Source organism: Poromitra crassiceps (genome assembly GCF_964638095.1).
Source record: "Poromitra crassiceps genome assembly, chromosome: 11".
Taxonomy (NCBI): domain Eukaryota; kingdom Metazoa; phylum Chordata; class Actinopteri; order Beryciformes; family Melamphaidae; genus Poromitra; species Poromitra crassiceps.
In genome coordinates this window covers 13,477,990-13,490,904 of record NC_139643.1, presented here as the reverse complement: position 1 = coordinate 13,490,904, position 12,915 = coordinate 13,477,990, and the positions used below count along the sequence as shown (strand labels likewise).

The following is a 12,915-nucleotide window of genomic DNA, read 5'->3' as shown; positions in this document are numbered from 1 at the left end:
GACGCCATCTTCTCCAGACACCCAAGAATTACGACCCCTCCTCTGAAGTAGAGGACCCGCCTACTGCCATCACAACCCCACCGGACCCCCCGCCTGACGCTGCTGAGCCAGGAGTGATGCAGGCTGGAGCACCTCTTGTCGTCACTCGCTCAGGGCGAGTGTCAAAACCCAACTCTTTCCACAGAGACTACACCACATAGACATGGACTTTTGACATGGACTGTTCTATACACACACACTGTGGACTGTTTTGCTCTGGGACAGTAAAAAAAAAGAAAAAAAAAAGGAATGGATGACTTGTACTTTGTTGTACTTTGCCTTGCCTAAATTGTTTCTTTCCCAGATGCTTGATCACACATTGTTTTGGCTCTCTTGTTTTAGGTAGCTGCGTTTCAAGGTAGAACATGTGATGTGGCTGTTATGCATAATGTGCATGCTGTTCTTTATGTAGACAGTGTACCTGTTAACTGCTACACAGTAGCACAGTCAGTGAATGTGCTTGAAATGCTTCATTTCACAAAAGGCGGAATATCTCAGCTTATAATTTGAAATGCCTGAAAACGCTGAAAACAACCTATCTTCTCCGGCTCATAACTAAAGAACGGAAAATGGTATCAATAAACTTTTTTTTGCTGATGATACAATAGAGTCTCCTTGTTCTTTTTGCGTGTTCGGTGTTTACATAGTAATATCACACAATCTTCTGTGGGCCTTGAGAAATCACTGAAAACGCTCTGAAACTCTGGCACTGGGAGCGTCGTTCTCCAAAAGTGGCTGGCACTCAATGAGTTAACTAATAATTTAGCCAATTGTATGTAACATACCAAATAAAAGCAAATGGCAATGTCTAAGAATGCAACGCCATGTAACTGGCTCGTTAAGTCTCGCATTCCAGGGAATTACGTTAACGTCTGCGGGTCTTTATTAACGTTAATGGCTCGCGCTGCCTCGGAGGAGAGAAAACCATCCGAAACTTTCTTTGTTGGAGTCCAGGTATGTTTTACAAGAAAGTGCTCGTCATTGTCGATGATAACGTTATCTGACCTGGCTAACAGTGGATACTCCGCTTGCTTGCTGTGTACCGAGCTCAAAGTAGTAGGCTACGTTCTGTGTTTTACACCCTGCGCTGTCCACTACAAAAACGACTCTCTTCTTCATGACGTTCTTTCATATTTGGCGCCGTGACCGCCGGAAGTGTTAGACGGACCCGGAAGAATTTGGCCCACTGTAAGGTCTGAACATAAGGTGAATTCCCTTCATCTTTTTCACCCTCCACCCCCTGCTTCTCTCTCTCTCCCTTCTTCCCCACTCTCCCTCTAAGTCTCTCGCCCAGGTCGCTTCCTGGTTGTGGCTGTTTCTGTGACTGTGACTGTGGTAGTTCTTCTTACGCTGCTGCCTGTCAGTCTGCTGCTGATCTACAAATGGAAGACAAAGAGGGAACGTGATGGTGAGTTACCTTCACCCTGTCTCTCCTTCGGTAGGCTACATCAACACTACTACAATTCACACACACACACACACACACACACACACACACAAACACACGAATAAAAAACTTTACTGACTGTTCCACAGGTTCAAACACCAGGTCAGACTCCATAAACCTGCAGGTGAGTTACTTTAACTCTTTCTATCTCTATTTATTCTCATAGTTAGTTTCCACCATTGACGGTATAGCTATAATATATATGGACGTCATGTCAGCTGCCAAAAAGTGAAGACATCTCGATTGCCCTCTGGTGGCTGGGTGCAGTATAGCTCATAAATCCCACCCCATGTTATGGCTCATTTCCACCACATAACAGCACAGTACAGCTCTATTCGACCTGGGGCCTGTACTACAAAGCAAGATTAGTGGTTTAGCGAGGTAACTTCAGGTTTAAACCTGGTTTAGCCGTACTACAAGTAAGGGTTAATGCACGACGAGGTGTACATTATCACTTTTTAAGGGACGACGCGAGAGGCGTGAAGAGGTTGCCTCCGCAAAGTCCCTTAAAAAGTGATAATGTACACCTCGAAGTGCATTAACCCGCTTATACCATGGTCACTTGCCAACAAAACAATAAGACCAGTCAATCTAAATGGCTAAATGTCTGTTATTCATACTGTAAATCAGTCTTCCACGAAATAAAATAGTCCCTCCCACTTCCACCGGGGACTGCTCCCTAGTCCGACACCTCACGAGACCGAATTTGGGTTAGGGTCTGGGGGAGGTTAGGTTTAGGCGTGGGGGTGGGAGAGGTTAGGTTTTGGGTTAGGGTCTGGGGGAGGTTAGGTTTAGGGTTAGTGAAAAACGGGGAATATAGAACCCGGGGAACATAGAACCCGGGGAACATAGACATGATCCCCTGTCCAATGCCTCTTTTTTCGGACTCGTGAGGTGTCGGACTCGTGAGGTATCAGACTCGTGCCATGGCACCCTTCCACCACCCTCCGTTTTAAAGCCGACTCAAACGTTAACTTTATCACAGGAATGCGGGTTTAACGATGTTTTGCTTTCTACATTAAATGAAGACATTACCATTTGGCTGCTTGCTTTATTTTGTATGATAGATACGTATTGGCCAAGTATATTAACATTTAAGAGCGAAGAGTTTCAGGAAGTAACACAGAGCAGCGGGGGCTGTATGTGGTGACATGCAGAGAGAACTCTCTCTCTCTCTCTCTCTGTGTCAAAGGCCGGGCTCGCCCCCGCTCGTGCACGAGCCGAGGGAAATCTCCTCTTTATCACAGGGTGATCAAGAGTTTTCAGGTTCAGGAAGTGAAACAGTGCAGCGGGGGCTCGCACTGCGTGTGCTGTATGTGGTGAAATGCAGCTCTCTCTCTCTCTCTCTCTCTCTCTCTCTCTCTCTCTCTCTCTCTCTCTCTCTCTCTCTCTCAAAGGGCTCGCCCCCGCTCGTGCACGAGCCGAGGGAAATCTCCTCTTTGTCGCCGAGAAGAGCCTGGTGACGCGAGGTTAAAAATCTCCGAAACGAAAATCAAAATTGTAAATAAGAGTTATTTTTGATAAACTGAGCACACAGGGGTGATTTAAATACTTACTTTGACCGAGTCAATTTTTTTCTCAACATCCAAAATTGTCATATTAACCCTTAACGGGGGTATAGAGCTCAAACAGCTCTCTTGATACCACTGTGAAACTATGGCGCATTGATATGAACGGTGAACAGACCATTTAGCTAGGTGTCCATTATCACTGTACAATATCACAAAATAATGGACACCTTGCAGCCAATCAGAATCGAGTATTCACCCAGACCATGGTATAAAGCAAGTTAACTTCTTACCGACATATATTTCCATAGCAACTTATGCTTCACACTTAACCTGGTCCACAGCAGGTTAAGTTGCAAGGATAAGATTAGACCTTAGATACACCGCCCACGAACCAATTGAATCAGCAGTTTGGAAAAATGGCCAACCCCTTTCTGGACTAGTTTCCCATCAAGGAAGGAGCACCAATTGTAATTTTGAATTAATCAAGGAGGACTAAAGCCTTGCACTTGTTGTAGGCTACATTTTAATTAAGCCCTACTTACCACTTTGGAATATGTTTTTATATATTAATTTTTGTGCTCTCAAGTAGCCTAGATACGTTGTTTGACCACGCCGATCGATTGCAGCTGAATAGTGAGTGGAGAAATATCACTAAACCGGCATAAAAAGGTTACATAAATGTATCCAAAGCGCACGGTGCCGTGTGCGCAACGGAGCTGAGACTGACGTTGGGTTGGAATTGAAATGGTCATAGCCTACATGCTAGAATAGCCTACTACATCTAAGCAATTTAATATGGGATCACCTGCACACAGGCGATCCCATAAGATGATTCATATCTAGGCTACTCCTGCATTTTGCAGCTGCAACTGTGTTGCTTTTGGCCTGTATGATGTGATTGAACTTCATATTTCCAGCATCATTATAGCCTATAGCCTATATGTGACCACGAAATAGGCTATTTTTTATAAATGAAATCTATGCCCGCACATACCGTGTCAATTCAGTTCAGAAGCATTTATTTTATTTTATTATCATTCTTTTTTTTATTGATTAGCCTATAGGAATTATTCAGTGCGAGTAAATGACCAAACACATCATGAGATCATTATTATTCATTGAGCCTAAATGGTCTATACATACGGATTTTGGACTGAGATAGATTACACATTGCTTCCACAAAAGACTGTAGATAGCCTACGAAACCGCTCTTCAAAGAAATTACTGGTGTGGATAAAAGTGGTCACTTTAGACAGTCATTCGGGAACAGACTAATAATATTCAATGCAGATTTTTATTTGCGGATTCATTCAATGAGGAAATAGGCATGTCTGGCGCTTTGGTGGCGAAATCAAGCAAGCTGAATAACTTATGCATTTAGACAATCTGCAATTTTTTGCCAGCCCTCCTTTCGCCGCTTATTATGTGCAACAGTGTTGCCCTTTGTTTTTATTAGATGTTTAAAAACCTCATATTTCGTGAATATGAGTGTTTGCTCCTCAAGCGAGAAATATGCGGCTCTGCTGCTGCTGCTGCTGCTGCCAGTCAGACGCAGCCGATGACGTGTTTGGCGTCTCCATGTTGTGATTGGTCAGACGTCGGAGAGAACGCCCTTTTTATGTGCACGAGCTGATGTGCACGGGCATTTTCATGTGCACGAGCCTAGAGCTCGATTAGAAAAACCTGGTTCCACTAAAGTGGCAAACGAGCTTCGTAGTACAAGTTAACTACAATCGAGCTGATCTGGTTCGATTAGACAAACCAGATCAAGGGACAGATCCTGGATCTTCTTATACAACATTCGTAGTACAGGCTCCTGGTCTTACTCGTCTCTACTTGATATAGACTCTGTTTCCATAGCAAGTTTACTCACCTCCGCCCACACCTGGTCGTCATAGCGACCGCATATCTGCCCTCCACCCATAGCCCAAGTAGGCTATAACGTATACATTAAAATTAAATCCATACACAGAACTTTTCAACTGGAATACTGGTGCCTCTAAATGACCTACACTACAGTGTACATGGGCAAATGTGACAATCGGCCAGGAGAATGGATATCACTTTGTTGTTACTCAAACGCACATGCATGCGCTGCGCGGGGGACGGGAGTCACGCTAGGGGGAGAAGTGAAGCCACTTCCCCGGTGGCAACTCACCAGGCAAGACCGCGGCTTCGCTAAACCCCCGCCTCCGGCCTAGCGGAGCTGACGTTACACACAACTCAAAGGGCTTCCTGAGATGTGTCCACCGGGAGGGCCCGGGGGAGAATAGCAGTCTGGTTCTTTAGGGATCGGATTATGACGATATAGGTCGAAAACGGGAATAAAACTGTCTATTTAGATGGATGAAAAGCACGCTGCTATACGTGGCCCCCACGGAGCTCCATTCTAGAACTGGCTTGCACACTATTGATCTCAAAACAACGCCTAAGACGGACAAAAACGCTGCGGAGAACATTGGGTGAGTCGTCAGATAATTAATGTGAGGAGAGGGCTCCAGGTTAAAAAATAAATAAATTCTCCTTTGATATTTTATTATTTTTTACAGAATGTCATCTATGCCAACTATCCTCCAGCCTCCATATCCCAGCCAGACTCCACCTACCAGGGCCTCAATCCAGTCACCATGGACCAAGACCAAACAGACTCTATGCAGCCAGACTCCACCTACCAGGGCCTCACTCCAGCTACCATGGATCAGAACCAAACATAGACTACCCTGAGCAGGGCCAGTTTTAAGGTCTTTTCAGACCAAAAGTGAATAATCGGTGCGAATAAATTGCATGGTGATGAAAAACAAACAAACAAACAAACAAACAAACAAACAAACAAACAAACAAACAAACAAACAAACAAAACATATCTCTAAGGGACTACTCACACTCAAATAAAAATTTCCTGTGCAATTTTTTTCTGAATTGGTGTGAATAGTCCCATAGAGTTAAAGGATAATTCCTGTTTTTTACACCCCGGATAATTATTTCCATCTTAAAATATGATGTTTTACTCACCCAGAGAACTTTGGCTTCATTCTGATCGTCAAAAAAGATGTTCAGGTCCAAGTAGAGTCCTGGAACTGGCCAAAACGGACGAACGGGGCATACGTGGTACACACTGCAAATAACATATTTTCTGCAATGTAGCGGTTCATATCCTCATAATATCTCATCCATAAATGAACGTGAATCCATCTAGTCTCCTCTGGGCTGCCTCGGGCAGCTTGGGCAGCTTCGGTTTCCTTATCCCGGGTCTGTGAATCCAACAGAGGCAGATTCCTCCTCTGTTCTCAGCCGTGCAGCGCTTGTTCGTCCCTGGCCTGTTGTTCCTCTCTCTCTCTCCTCGTCCGCTCTTCAATTTCGATTAGCTCTTCATCCATTGTTGTAAACAAGTCGATAGTCGCGGGAAAATGGCCCTGGTGCGCAATGATTCCTGGTAGACAATAGCCAGGTAGACAAACGAGTCAGCATGAAACTCAGGAGACTTCAGCGGGACTTGGGGCGAGAGTTGGATTCACAGACCCTGGATGTGGAAACTGAGGCTGCCCGAAGCTGCCCCGGAGGAGACTAGACAGATTCACCTTCACGTTTATGGACGAGAGATATTATGACGATATTATGAACCGCTACATTGCAGAAAATACGCTATTTGCAGTGTGTACTACGTATGCCCCGTTCGTCCGTTTTGGCCAGTTCCAGGACTCTACTCGGACCTGAATATCTTTTTTGGGGATCAGAATGAAACCAAAGTTCTCTGGGTGAGTAAAACATCATATTTTAAGTTGGAAATAAGCTCTTATTTATTAGCACATACCGTATTATTCTCTTTTGTTCTAAAAAGAGGGAGGGGGAATAATAAAGTAGTATTCTATTCTGGATAAAAAACAAACTCGTCGGGATAAGTCCATTAGCCTATTTCACATCCCAACCAAATCAACCAGTCCCAGGGCTCTAATCAATGTCTTGCTTGCACCTGTTTTACTTCCTGCCTTTTTGACACAAAATGGCTGATTTGGGTGGGATGTGAAATAGATGTATACTGTATAGGGAGACCGCACACTCCACATATCTGCAGGAAGACTGACTTTCAAACATACATAATTTATTGGCAACAGATGTCAGAACATCATGTTTCACAGATGTGCTTCATCAGGTTCATTCATAAAATGAAGGTGATCTCACACATCTCTGTAGTGGCCATGTGATAGAATGGCCAGAAGTTAATGGTTTTAATCAGTACGGTTATGATGGAGAAGACTGTCTGGTGGTATCTGATATGAAGACATGGAAATTGATCGCTGCTAAACCACAGGCTGTCAGTTACACAGAGATCTTGAATAATAACAAAGCTCTGTTAGCAAAGGAGAAGGAGTTTTTCTCTCAGACCTGCATTGATGACCTGAAGGAGTTTGTGTCCTATGGGAAGAGCACTCCGCAGAGAACAGGTAGAGTCACATGACCTGATGTAGTTTCATCAACACAACAATGTTCATCTGTCTCTTCTGTTTCTAATGTACAGAAACATGACAGTGAATATGAACAAGCACACACACACACACACCCACAGACACACACACACACACACACACACACACTGTACAACATGCACGCACACGCACGCGCACACACACACACACACACACACACAGGATCATAGTGTTTATTATAGTGTTAGTTATAATTCTCATAGTATCATTTTATAATACATTATAATGTGATTATAAGTTACTGAGTTACTGAGGACCCACATGCAGGACAGCGATGCAGGTGGTGATCACACACGAAGAAGACGATAGGGCCCTGGGTGTTTCATGTAACAGGATGTAGGTGGCAGGGAACCACAAGAGCTCTTCACACAAACTGACACATGACACAGAAAGAAATCATCCAACTGCAGAGTAAGACTAAACACAAACCAACCTACAAAATCTATAGAGTGCTATAGAATAATAAGCTATATAATAATACACAAACCTACCAAATCTATAGAATGCTATAGAATAATAAGCTATAAAATAATACACAAACCTACAAAATCTATAGAATGCTATAGAATAATACACAAACCTACAAAATCGATAGAATGAATAAAGGCAGAAAGTCACAACAATGACAACTCTAAAGGTCACCAGGTGCTGAAGTAACATAAAACCAATCAATCTAACTTGGAGGACCGTGTTTGTGTGTGTGTGTGTGTGTGTGTGTGTGTGTGTGTGTGTGTGTGTGTGTGTGTGTGTGCGTGCATGCGTGCGTGCGTGCGTGCGTGCGTGTGCGTGCGTACGTGCATGTGTGTGTCTGTCTGTGTGGTTTGTCTGAGTCACATGACCTCCTCTCTCTACTTAAAATACTAAAGTGGAACAAATAGACATAATCTGATCCATCCAGTGTCATGTGACAAAGTGTGAACGCTCTGTTCTGGTTCCATGTTCTCCTTCAGGGATCAGTACTGATCTTGTCATGGGAGTGGTAGGAGTTCTGCTCCTGGCCACCTGCAGCGCTAGAGTCTCAGTCTGCATCTGGAGAAGCAACAATGATGGTGAGTGATGAAGACTTTTCTACCACTCTACATTTTGTAACACTTTCTATGACGCCCTTGTCTATAATGCATTTATCCAAATACTTATAATGCATTAAGATGTGCTCATAGCACTGTATAATAGTTACAAGCACTCATATGCATAATGCTTTCTAACAATAATCACAACACATTATAACACATTTATTTAGCAGCACGCTGAAGAAGGCCTGTTTGTTCCGTTGTAGCTGACTTTGACCAGATGATGGATTAAACCTTTGAAAGGACATTCAAGTGTGCTGGCTGTTCTCTTCTTTAAGTCATATTCTGTGCCTTTCACCTGAGTTTTTTAATGTTTGGTGAGTGTGCTCGCTATTACTGTGGTTTGACATCACACAGAGGCAGATAGAGAGAGAGAATACTTTTGCAAGGCACTGTATGCATGTCACATTCTCATCAGGGTCTGAGCCCCCATCGGTCTGCGGCCGGTTGCACAAAGCACCTTAAGTTAAGATTTCCCTTAAGAGTCTGAGTTAAGGTGTTATTGGTTGCACAAAACACCATTAAATCTTCTCCTTAAGGTTAAACATTTTAAGGAAAACGTAAGCACAATATTTAGTTGGGTGTTCTGTGCAGCCGATTCTATTTTATGAACACCTTAAGTCGGACTTTAAGGAAAATCTTAACTTAAGGTGCTTTGTGCAACTGGCCCCTGCTCCTAGAATCACCCCTGAGTGCTTGACATAACTTTCTCTTTATGTTTCATTTCATCAATCTTCAATCATACCATTGAGTAATAATGTACCATTGTCTGTATTTCAGGGCACACACTTGCTAAAAGTACGTTTTCTCCCTTGCAACCTTGCAACCATCAGTACTGTAATGTAATATTATAATATTGTGACCTGCTCTGATAAAAATCAGTCACATTGACCCCTAAAACACATTTTGAGTTGTATACACTGTTGGAAAAAGGAGACTGTACGCTTTCTGGTGATATCAACATTATCTTTGTAGTCTAGAAATTGAGTGAGATACACCGCTTTAGGCTTTATGTCATGACTGTTTCCAAACTATGTTTTTGAGAAAAACGGCCTCAAAGTTTGACAAAGTAAGCTTGTTCTGCTTGTCACCCTAACTTTATAAGCTCCAAAACTACATTTATCATTCAAATTTCATAATAATCTTTACACAGAATGAAAGCCATATGGTTTATTTTACTACAATCTGATGAAACCCCAAAACAGCCAAAATCAATATTTTCTAACGGGCCCCTGCTACATGTGACTGATTTTGTCAGAGCAGGTCACATACAGTATCTGTTGATGCATGGATTGCACTTAAGACAAAGCAGAGGCCAGACATTACGGCGGGTTTACACATACGCCTAGAGCGACGCTTAAAGCTACGCTTTAAGCGACGCCTAGGCATATAGGCATTGCTTCATGCACGCTAGGCGCCTATTTGCGTTCACACAGGGCGCCACTGAAGCCCCGCTCTGCGCTAGGCTGATCACATGAGCAGCGGTTTTTTACACTTTTCAGATCTGATTTATAGCATGGGTGAGTCCTCTTTTTTATTGCAATGTGCAAGTGACGAAGTCTGTCTATTTCCTGGCCGGCTGTAATTGTTATTTTCCCTCGGGTAATCATGTGACTATGAGTCATCTCAACACCATGAGTGATACATGCATTGAGACAGGGGGGGTATATATACATCTGACAGAAAAGACGTTAATAGAGGAACACATGAAGGACAGCTCTCCTACTATGCACTCGTTAATTCGCGCTCCACCCTCCCTTTTGGGCAAACTCGGTAGAAAATATGGCCCAAGTCCGTCAGAAACAACAGCCAGCTTGACAGTTCAGCGCGCCTAGACGCTGAAAAATAGAACAGACGCCTAAACGATAAATGCAGCGCAGCGTAGGCGCAGCGCGAGCGTGGCTTCAGCGCAGCGTGGCAGCGGTATGTGTGAACGCTCTCATCTGTTAACAAGGACGCCTAAATTTTATGCGTTGCTTAGGCGTTGCTTAAAGCGTCGCTCTAGGCGTATGTGTAAACCCGCCGTTAGTAGTGGATCATTATGTTTCTTATAATATTGCCGTTTTCTCTCTTTTTTCTCTTCTTCTTCTGTAGCTTTGGAGACGTCATCTGCCAAAGCTGCTCGTACCTGATCACAGTGAGTATTCATCATCAACTATTCTCTGCAGATGTGCATAACTGCTTTACTGGCATACATGTAATACTTACAGCTATATTATGCAGATACTCTATCTTTACTAAATCTTTGATTGCCTTTAGACTAAAACACACCATTTTAGAGGTGTAATTCACATGAGCTGCTGATGAGGATTCAAAGAGTCGTTCTAACAACATTTTCACTCTCAGTGTTACAGTTTCATTAAACAGTTGGCGTTGAGTTTTTAATCCTTAATCTGATGGACAAAAAAGAAGATTGCATCATTCTAGATCGAAATGTTATCTTTTGATCCAGAAATGAATATCCCATACAATATGAAATGAAATAGAGTACAGACTAGAGTGTAAACAATAATAACTGCTTGTTGTCCATCTGTTAATATATCTTGACAGACAGTCAGCGGAGATGAGAAGAGGATGGTGAACTCCATTAAATTACAGAGGCATCTAGATAAATTACAGCCATTTTCTTTGGAATTTGCAACAAAAGTTCACAATAATAGTTGAGATTTGAAGTCATAGGATCTGTCAGAAAATTGCTGGGGAAATCAAATTGTTAAAATGTGCATTGATTTACCTGCCAAAGATGAATATTTCTGGTTGTTTCTTGGATATTTTTTCTGCATTAGTGCGTGACCCTGCCTCCATACTGTATTGTTGCTACTATTAAAGGCAGGTAGTTGTTTGCTAACTGAGTGTCAGTCAGAACAGGCAGCAGCATGACGTACAGGTAAACCCTCCTCTGTAGGAGGAGCTACGTCAGCAGAGCACTGATGCTGCTACAGCTGTTTCTGCACAGCGTTTGTTGTGAGGGATTATGATCAGGGAACTAACAGAGTGACACTTCCTGTAGCATGCTGAGAGACCAAGGGGGTAGCTCCAGTCGTGAAAACTGAAGCCAATGAAGTGTCTTAAACTCAACAGTCTGCAAAATGGAGTCAGATTGTATAGAAGTCAATGGGCAAATGTCCCTACTTCTCACTTGATTTATGGCCTCAGTTTTTGATCTCAATCACTAATTTCAAGTCTTCTTCAACACAGCATGATGTTCATTTTGTAAATTACGGTATGGTCTAATTTAGAGTAAAATAGACAATAAAGCAGGTAGCCTGTCAAAGCGATTTTGCGCAGCTCTCCGATCATAAATCAATAGCCCTTCTCATGCAAATTCACATCACTTCTGGCTCCAAATAATAAAGATGGCGACTATGAAAATGTCAACCTCAGTGCTTTAAAAAAGAGTTCCAAAAACCAATGGGTGAAGTCACAATAGCTACGTCCATATTTATTCTACGGTCTATGTGACAGACACAGCATTTTGGTTTGTTAATTCATGAACAATATATTTTTTGCGAGTTTATAAATGTTATAATGAGTTTGTTTTGTTCAGTTCAGTTCTTTTTGAGGCTGCTGTGGCTCAGTGCTCTGCTCTGTCATATAAAGTCGTTCATCTATATAATGATGTGCAAAATTATCTCCAATCTGCATGTACAGTTCAGAGTATGTAAACTTTTCATTTAGAGTTTTTCTTTTTTAAAGTTTTGTATTTGGTGAACCGCTTTTGTTCTTCGTTAGAAAAGTACAATACCCAGATATTGTGTGTAGATGTTTTACTGAATAATGTTTATTTTAAAATCCAATGTTGTGAACTGTTCCTGTCATTTATTATATTTTGGGGTGTGCACGTGCGTGCGCACGCACACACACACAATATTATCTTTGGAGTGGTGGTGGGTGTCTTTCTGTTTTACATGATTAGATACTTTTAATAGCATCTCTTTTGTTATTTTATGTGAATTTTATCTTTTTCTCTTTGTCTCAATGCTTTTAATGTTTTATGTAAAGCATTTGTATATAGATAGATAGATAGATAGATAGATAGATAGATAGATAGATAGATAGATAGAGATTGATAGATAGATAGATAGATAGATAGATAGATAGATACTGTAGATAGATATATAGATAGATAGATAGATAGATAGATAGATAGATAGATAGATAGATAGATACAGTAGATATATAGATAAATATAAATAGACAGATAGATAGATAGATAGATAGATAGATAGATAGATAGATAGATAGATAGATAGATAGATAGATAGACAGATAGATAGATATGTAGGGGAGAGTGGGGTGAGTTGTGCCACTTTTTACTTGAGGTGTCTTTAAAGTGAGGGCATGACAGTAATGCCTCCAACTAC

At 42.1% G+C, this 12,915-nt stretch overlaps 1 long non-coding RNA gene across 1 annotated transcript; it reads left to right on the top strand.

The window, feature by feature from the left end:
- The first annotated feature begins 7,963 nt into the window (after positions 1 to 7,963).
- Positions 7,964 to 12,437, top strand: LOC310785625. The gene is made up of 3 exons (XR_014553187.1): positions 7,964 to 8,530; positions 10,646 to 10,688; positions 11,102 to 12,437. It is a non-coding gene; the product is annotated as an uncharacterized lncRNA (long non-coding RNA).
- Positions 12,438 to 12,915: the final 478 nt, after the last annotated feature.